At 38.3% G+C, this 9,550-nt stretch overlaps 2 non-coding genes across 2 annotated transcripts; both read left to right on the top strand.

Moving 5' to 3' along the window:
• Positions 1-7,482: 7,482 nt before the first annotated feature.
• TRNAV-CAC (transfer RNA valine (anticodon CAC)) lies at positions 7,483-7,555 on the top strand. The gene has a single exon. It is a non-coding gene; the product is annotated as a tRNA-Val (tRNA).
• A 65-nt stretch (positions 7,556-7,620) lies between these two features.
• TRNAV-CAC (transfer RNA valine (anticodon CAC)) lies at positions 7,621-7,693 on the top strand. The gene has a single exon. It is a non-coding gene; the product is annotated as a tRNA-Val (tRNA).
• Positions 7,694-9,550: the final 1,857 nt, after the last annotated feature.

The following is a 9,550-nucleotide window of genomic DNA, read 5'->3' as shown; positions in this document are numbered from 1 at the left end:
ATGATGGATAATGCTTCACGTTCTATCTGTGGATAGTTCTTTTCTGCGGAGTTCAATGTGCGAGAAGCAAACGCAATTGGTCTTTCGATGCCGTCGATTATGTGAGAGATAACTGCGCCCAGGCCGACAGGCGATGCATCGCATGCCAAGATGATTTCTTTCGTTGGGTCAAACAAAATTACTACGTCGGATGACTGAATTACGCGTTTTGCGACTTCAAATGTGTTTTGTTCTTTGAGGGACCATTTCCATTCGGTGTCTTTATTCAGTAGTTCGTACAATGGTGAAAGTAACGTGGCGGAATCCGGAATGAAGCGAGAGTAATAGTTTATGAGGCCGAGAAATGACCTTAACTCTTCTAACGTTCTAGGTGCAGGTGCATTCTTGATGGCATTAAGTTTTTCCTCTTGCGGGTGCAATCCGTCGGCGTCCAAGCGATAGCCGAGAAAATTTATTGATGATTTCATAAACTGGCATTTTTCTCGGTTCAACTTGAGCCCGGCGTCTTTAAAAGTTTGAAAAATTCTTCCCAATTTTTCTAACAGGTCCAGGTCGTTCACACCACCGACAACCACGTCGCCTTGGAAGGGATGGGTTGAAGTGTGGTCTTGTAATAATGTTTCTATACGTCTTTGGAATATCGCCGACGAAGAGGACACGCCGAAGGGGAGGCGATTGTAACGATAAAGACCCTTTGTCGTGTTAATAACAACATAGTTTTTTGATGTGTCGTCCAGTTCCAGTTGGTTGTAGGCGTTACGCATGTCAATGCGGGCGAATACCTTACTGCCAGCCAGCTTCGCAAATATATCGTCCACCCTGGGCAGAGGATATGTTTCAGTGTCTATGATTTTGTTGATGGTGACTTTGAAGTCACCGCATATTCGTACACTCTTATTTTTCTTTCGTAATGGAACGATAGGAGTGGCAAAATTAGCAAATGGAATTGGGATTATGATGCCTTCGTTCTCTAGGCGTCGCAGTTCTTCTTCAACGTCGGCCTTCAGGTGATAGGGTACCGATCGGGCCTTATAGAAACGAGGGGTAGTTGCGTCCTTGCGTATATGTAATTTTACCTTGACGTTCTTCAAACAACCCATGCCCGGTGAGAATATCTCTTCATGTTTCGCAAGTAACTCCTCCAACTTTTCTTGACAGGCTGATACGTTGTTTACCCAATTTTCTGGCTTCGGTAGTATCCCGAGATCTGTGTAAATCCAATTGCGGCCCACTATGTTGGGTTTGTTTCCGCCAGCTACGACCAATGGCAGCTGCAAGGTTTTTCCATGCCAGGTGACGTCGACAGTTATTTGGCCTCTAATGTCCAGAGGATGTCCCGTGTATCCAGTCAGGTGCTCAGGTCCGGGTGCTAATGGTCCGTTGTAGTTCAGTGTGTTTGACAAGACGGCCTGAGATACAATGGTGTATCCAGAACCGGTGTCGAGTTGGAAGGATAGTGGTGTGTTGTTGACTAAACAGGTTATTCTCACCGCTGGGGGTGGTTTGTCCTGAGTGCTATTCCAGCAGATGATGTCGTTGGTGTTGTGCGGCAAGGAGGCGAGGCTGCTTTTCACAGTGTTGACTGCTTCCTGCTGATCCTGTATCATGAACGTATCGTATTCCGGCATGTGCTCATGGGCGGTAGGGACGGTATTTTCGAGATGATTTGATGACTTGACGTTGTGGATCCTGTTGATATGATCCGAGTCGGTTGGGTCCGTTATTAGGTTGGAACGGTATGGATACAGGTGTCGATCGGAGCGGCTTCTGGCATCTAGCTGATTGTATTTACGTAATGTTTTTCGACAGGCCTTCGAAAGATGTCCGATGGTGTTGCAACTGCGACAAGTATATTCTTTATAAGGGCATTCCCATTCTGGGTGTTCTCTACTGTTACATCGAATACAAGGTTGATTTGACGTTCGTATGGGTCTTTCGTTATATGCACGTGGCCTTTGCGCTCCCGACGGAGGTTGGGTAGACTTTGTGTGTTGGTGCTGGAGGTATGGTGTGATCCGATTAATAGTGGAGTCGTCCGGATGACCTTTTATGGTCCGGACGTCGTTGTTTATGGTTTCCATGGCAAGCGCTTTGGATACGGCTTTTTCTAGCGTGATGTTCTCGATGTCCAACAATTGTTTTTGGGTGTGTTCGTCGTTGATACCACAGACCAGACGGTCGCGCAGCATACGGTTGAGCGTTGTGCCAAAATTGCAGTGTTCGGATAACTTGCGTAATGCTGCGACGTATTCGGAGACAGATTCGCCAGGTTTTCGGTCGCGTTTGTAAAATTTACAGCTTTCGACGATTTCGGTCGGGGTTGGTTCGAAGTATGTTGCTAAAATGTCGATGAGCTCCGTGTAGGACTTGGTGTTCGGTTTCTCCGGGGCGATGATGGTACGTAGCAGCGTATATGTGGGTGTGCCTATGGCGGTGAGCAGTATGGCGCGTTTCTGGTCCAGAATTTCGGTGTTGTATTCGGCGTTCGCTGCCGTGTCTGGTTTGGTTTTGACGCCGTTGGCCAGGAAGAATAGGTCGAGGCGTTCGGAGTAGATTGTCCATTGGTCCGCGTCCGGGTTGAAAGTTGGAAATTGTCCATGAACGGTTTGTGACTTGGCCATTGTTACGATACTTTGCGGTGTGGTTGCTGACTGGTGTCTGACGCGGGGTCGTGATGCGAAAAATAGTGATGCGAGTTCGTTTCGTACGTCCGTCGCCAATGTTAAGGATTTGATTAAACGAAGCAACGTGATAATATTAAAACATTTATTACTGATAAAAGATTACACGCGTGGTATTGATTCTATGTTGGTATCTCCGGCCGAACTGCCGTCGTCGTTAACTTCACTCCACATGAAAGTTCGCTTATCACATATTTCCTTATCAGTATTGTCTATTATGTCTATTATTAACCTATCGGTTAAGTCTATTATTAATCTATTATTTTAGGTCTATTTTGATCCCAACACTTATCATTATATGTGATATTGTAATAAGATAATGTGACGAAGCGGCTCAGTGAACGTTGGGCAATGGCCTCAGAGTTTTGCTTGCAATGGTCAAGCTAAAATTCCTCACTAAACGCAATCTTCTAAGGAGCTATTGGTAAAATAATATATTACGAACAAAAATGGTCTCACTTAGACCACAAAAATTTTACTTAGCTTGAAAAATCAATATTTAAATCAAAGTAGAAAATTCAGTTAAGCAAAGGCTTAGAGCATTGACGTGGCAATGAAAATACGAGATTCCCGACGGTACATAAGACTCCCGTCTCCACTCTCCCGGAGTCCCGTCAAAACTCAAAGCCGAAAGCTCGCGCAGCTAAAAAAATTGCTCGTTAGTAAATAAAGAACACGTGACGCAATCTTCTAAGGAGCTATTAGTAAAATAATATATTACGAACAAAAATGGTCTCACTTAGACCACAAACATTATACTTAAATGTCCTAAAATTTTAATGAGAGGTGTATCTAAGAAGGAGATTGACACCCGTTAATTTACAATATCGGCTCGGCTAATGATGCTAATCTGTTAATAAAATTATATCGGAACTTCAAGTAGTAAATAAACAACACTTGAGCTATTAGTAAAAGAATATACTACGAACAAAAATGGTCTCACTTAGATCACAAAAATTATACTTAGCTTAAAAAATTAATATTTAAATCAAAGTAGAAAATTCAGTTAAGCAAAGGCTTAGAGCTGCCGACTGAAAATATTAGCTTCCCGCGTACATTACTATAGACTCCCGTCTCCCGATAAAGCTGAGGCGCCCCTATTTGTTCCTTCGACTTTTGGAAAGGTGCTTTCCCCAATAGTAAAATGTACTGATCCAATGGAAGCTTTTTTCAAAATGTGCTTTTCCCCCCTGGGGGTAGGAAAATTTCCGTCCCCCCAACGAAAGGCTTTTGGCGCCACCTAGTGGCGGAATTTTCGTCCCATAGACGCTAATGTTAAAAATGAAATTTGAAAATGTGCTTTAAACAGGCCAAATGTACTTTCGGTGCTGAAGATCTTAAAATGTACCGAAAAGGCACAATTGTGCCACTTAGAACAACACTGGGGCCCCCTAATAGCGCGCGGTTCTTCACAGCTGCAATCTCCACTCAGTATCATCTTAAGCTTAAAATACGAGGTTACCTACGTACATAATATCAACACCGTGTGTTCTAAATATATAATATAATTGTATAAAGAAAAAGTGAAAATTAGACTTGACTATTTGGGCATAAGTAAAGCATTAAAAAAAAACTCTTTCATCCAATAAAACGTTCTTGTTCAAAACCAGGTTAGGTTAGGCTAGGTTTGGTTAGGAGGACGTATCTTCCTCTTTGGAGCTGTTCTACCCTTCAAGTACAGTAAAAGGGCTGACTTAAAAAATTTTCATGATGAATATAACACAAAAAAGTAAATCAATATTAGCAATTGGTTTTATTATGTCATATTATGCGGATTTATTACTATTTTGTTCTAATAAGAAGCTACCCTACGGAAGGGAAGTGTACAGGGGTGAATTTTTCCCCGAGACATCCTCGCACCGCGAATGTCCCAGCGCACTAATACGGCCGTAAACAAAGTCACAAAAAATAAGGCCGCTTAGAGCGTAGAAATACATTCTCTGATCTTGCAATTGCGTCGGCTGCTTAAGTTAGTCAATCTCACAGACTCATTGTAATTTAAACTTTCCCAAAGAAGCAATTCATGCAGTATTTTTCGATTTTGATGATAATTTGAAACTTCACGGGCCATGAATACGTTATAGGATTTTCATAGGTCTGTGAATAAAATTTGAACTAAACCCTTACTTTGCCAAGGTACATGCCTAACACTATAGAGAGCTAGATTTTAAAACGGTGTTCTCTATATTTTATTCTTGAATTCATAATTTTCATCTTCTTATATTAGTTCTGGTAAAACCTAATAAAAATCGTGGGGTTTTGGGTTGGGTTTTTTTTAATGTGAACCCAGGTTGGGAGTTGTACGCTGGCATTAATTTAAATCCGCAGAAATATTACTAACTTGGATCGGTTAGGTTTTCTAATTTCAGGTAAGGCTAGGTCATCGTAGAGATAATTTCTGAAAATTTCTGGAGGGTTGTGACAGATTAGTTACAGTTAAGTTCAATCCGCCAATATAGTACTTCACTTTACCGCCGTTCAATGTGCGATTGACAAGCTTTAAATTTTATGTGATTAATATGGTGTAGTTTAGGCTCTTGTTGTCTTTTTTCGTAAGCAATCAGACAAGGATTTGTTATTAAATGTAATATTGCATTAAGAACATTTACAGCAGCGGGAATTGTCATAATAACCTTTTACTTTTATTTAATAAAAAATAATTTAACTGTAAAATCGGAATTCACAAAACTACCAGAAAATGCATTAGTATATTCCAAAATGCGTGCTAGAGTAAAACACATTTTAACCGGATGATACTATATGAAATGACTTGGCGCCCAAATGACCAGGATCCAAATGTCGCTGACCTACTTTTAAGTCTAAATTTATAAGGCGAACAAGCAAGAATTCGCAAATGATTCAAAATGTCTTATGGCTCTCACTTTTAATCCCCAGACTTCACAGTTGCGGACCACCAGAGTTTCTGCAATGTTTACTACCTATTGGGATCATCGGTTATTCTTGGAATTGTGTTGTGGTGCTTCGAAAGATTGAAAACCAAAGCAGATTTATTAAATAGTGATATTTAAGTAGATATACATCTAACCAAAAATAAATATTTATTTTTGATTTAACTCAAAATAAAAATAAGAAATTCCAACATTTGTAAGAGATAGAGCAGGTGAGGCTGAATTCTCGAGTCAATAAACATGCAAAGGTTTAGAAGTGAACCACTTTATTCATACATCGTTCCAAGACATTTTCAATAATTATTAGACGTATTGAAATAACATTTTTCACATTATTAGGGCTAATCAGATGAAGTGTTGTGATGGAGACGGATTTTTTTAATTCCGCATACTACAAAAACATTGGACTTAATTTAAAAATTAAGCTTACTTTATTAATTTCGAATAATGTAGGGGCAAGTGTGTTGCAGTTCAGCTTAGGAATCCTTACAAATTATTTATTTTTGACCAATTCAAATAGTATTGTTGACATTAATAAAGCTGACTGCATCAGTCTTAATTTTAAACTTTTAATAAAAACAATATCTATTAAAATTCAAAATTATCTTATCAAATTTTTTACTTTTAAATCTCGTTTAAATGAGTGAACTTAAATATCAACTTATCTTGTTTAAATAATTATATTCAGGGAACCAATTTGAACCTAAATTAAAAATACTGTTAAGAAAGAATTTAAAATTTATTTCTACATTTCCTATTATGAAAATAGACCAAGGGTTAAATGCAACCTTCAAATTTTAAAAATGCTTTTTTAAGTCAATATTTAATACAAGCAAGTCGATAATCAAATAAATATTTAGTACTTCTTTAGTATTTTGAAAGAAAAAGTTAAAGAAATTACTTTAACCAAAAGTAATATAAGAAACCTGCCTTAACGCATAATTCACAAATGTGACGAACAAAAGGTTTCGAGCAGTCCCTCCCAATCCGCCAAGACAACCATGAGAGCCTCTCGTCTGCTACAGACGTCACAAACACGTGATAGCTGTGACGTCAAAGTCTGGAAACGAGCGACGCGCTGCGTCTAAATCCCACGAATTAAAATGCCGCATTTCGAAGATAAAAAAATTCCCATACTCGGGCCTTTATTCTTATATAGGAGGTAGTGCTTTATTGTTACAAAACCGCCCTAGCCTTAAGAAGGGACGTCTTTACGGTATGTTCCCTTTCAACCGAATTCCCAATGAACCGCAATTCCATTAGACCGAATATCCCGCGATGATTTTTAGATTTCTAGCCCGATGGCTATATTCCCAATGGACAGAAATCCCAATCGTCCGAATATGCCCTTAAAAAATACACCAATATAACTAGCCATTCGGTGGTGTAGTGGATACGGTGTTGGACTGCGAAGCTATGGATTGTTGATTCGAATCTCCGAAAGGTATGTTCATAATATTAAAAATAAATGGTTCGTGATACTATTTAAAACTTTCTCTTTCATTCCTTTCCAGGCAAGAGATGTGTAGAAATAATAAGCAAATTGTACATAAAATGAAGAATTCTACAGGGCCGGTAGGCCCTTGTAGATATGACTTGATACCGTTTTGTAACGTTAAAGTAATATTCACCCGCTTTTGCTAATTTCCTATGGAGATTAACATGGCGTTTTCGTGATTTTTACCCACCGATAACTTAAAAACTACAGCGAAGATACTTTTCGGAATTATCTCAAATTAACAATTAAGTATTCAGGGTGTGCTATCGGCCAGCTTGATCAAAACAATTAAGTCTAAGTATGTTAATTTTACTTAATTACAGAAGTACGGCTTTGACCATCGTGATTGGACATAATAATTAGCTAGATCTCTTGGAAAACACTGTGTCACTACGTATCTGTAGTGTGGTGGTTATCACGTCCGCTTCACACGCGGAAGGTCCCAGGTTCGAGCCCTGGTAGGTTCATGTATTGACCATCGTGATTGGACATAAGATTTAGCTAGATCTCTTGAAAAACTCAGTGCTACCACGTATCTATGGTGCAGTGGTTATCACGTCCGCTTCACACGCGGAAGGTCCCAGGTTCAAGCCCTGGTAGATACATGTTTTGACCATCGTGATTGGGCAAAAGAATTAGCTAGATCTCTTGGAAAACTCAGTATCACCACGTATCTATGGTGTAGTGGTTATCACATCCGCTTTAGAGTGAGATATAGACCGAGTGGGGAAAGGTGAAGCCCCGCCCATTGACATGCGCGGTAACCACTGGTTGTTTTACTTCCAACAACACCATGTAGATGGCGGGAAAATCTACACTTTGGCGCGAAATTTAAAATGGTTCCTTTCACAACATTGGTGTTGATATAGATAATGTTACTTCAAATCTTAATAAAAAGGTGAATATATGTGTTAAAAATATTTCCCACGATGTACAGTTTTAAACACAACATACACATTGTTTATTACTAAACAATAAAAGATTTGGGTACTATATTCGACGCTAAGTTACATTTTTGTAGGCACGTCACCAAGACTATTAGCTTATGTCGTCGTTCTTAGAGATTTCGTTTAAGTTTTGTCGTGAGTTGAAATCTCTGCGTCATTTCCACATCTTATATTTAAGCCTAGTTCGTTCCAGATTGCTGTTTGGTTGGGTGGCCTGGGATAGCTGTAGCCACTTTCTCCTAAAAAAAGTAGAAGCAGTACAGCGTAATTTTATAGAGTTCAGTCATAAATACTTTTTACCTAAAGCTACTTATAATTATGGACTATTATTGACAATCCTTGATCTCATCAAAATTAATGACTGAATCATGATACTTTTATTCACAAGTTAGTTCATAATGTTCTCCCGCTCTCGACTCTATTAAATGCTCTTAATTCTTCTATTCCTAAACATTTGCGCAGCCCAAAATACATTTTACAATCGCAGTATAACAATTAGGTTGCAAATGCAATTCCTTAACTAGCGTTTTTGATCTTTTTTCGAACAACTTATCTGATGTACATAAAATAATTCGACTGCAACGAAGGTTACTGAATGTCGAAAGAAGAGAGAGAGAAAAATCACTGATTTACTACTTTCTTTTTTCCAATTTAAATTTGTACGCGTGACTATTGCATTTATACGTTATTCTCTTGAAATTTTGTATTGAAAATGTGTACCAAGTGCATAATCTCGTGAGTTGTTTTACAACTTTTTATTATACACAATAAACATTCAATTATAATTTTTCTCTGAATTTCTTTGGTAGACATAATAAAGAAACTCTCAAATGCAGTTCCTTCAATTGAAGCCCTATGATGAATAAAAGAATGAACAGCGGAAATGTTTAATAAGTATAGATTTAATAACATATCTTGCTTGGTTGTTTTTGTGATTTATTGTGGTTAATTGCGGGATGAGGAAAGAAGTCTTTGTAAATTACGGCGCATGAAGTTAATTGATTTGGCCAAAAATGTAAATAATCACGTTTATGAAATAGAATGAATGTATGTTAAACTTGTTTTGCTTCGGCTATTTTAATGCAAAGTTATGACAATAACAAAAGTAAACTTACTTTCAGTCTGTTTCATTATCGTTTGGTAGCTAAATTGACTCCAAGCACCGCACTTTACAAAACTACTCTCTTCATCGTGGAATTAACTGCGAAAATTCTGAGAAAAATGATCCTTCAAACATAATGGCTATTGGAAAACTATTACGTCTTTCATTGAAAAAAAACAAGACATGATCTTGCAAAGACGCAAGTGCAGGTATTTTCCAATTTAGGCATCATCGATCGGTCTACAAATAATTTTAACCATTTTTCCTAACGTCAGGATTAATAATAATACATGTAATCCTTTATTGTTTAGCAGTAAACAATGTGTATGTTGTGTTTAAAACATGTTGGGAATTGTACTTTAAATTCTAAATTTTAAGGCATCATTGCTCGGTCCACTGATAAATTTCCTAAC

The sequence above is a fragment of the Phalangium opilio genome, unplaced genomic scaffold (assembly GCF_054372755.1).
Source record: "Phalangium opilio isolate 3A_F unplaced genomic scaffold, DU_Popi_V2 ptg000352l_1, whole genome shotgun sequence".
NCBI lineage: Eukaryota > Metazoa > Arthropoda > Arachnida > Opiliones > Phalangiidae > Phalangium > Phalangium opilio.
Note: the sequence above shows the minus strand (reverse complement) of the source record. Positions and strands in the feature narration are given on the sequence as shown.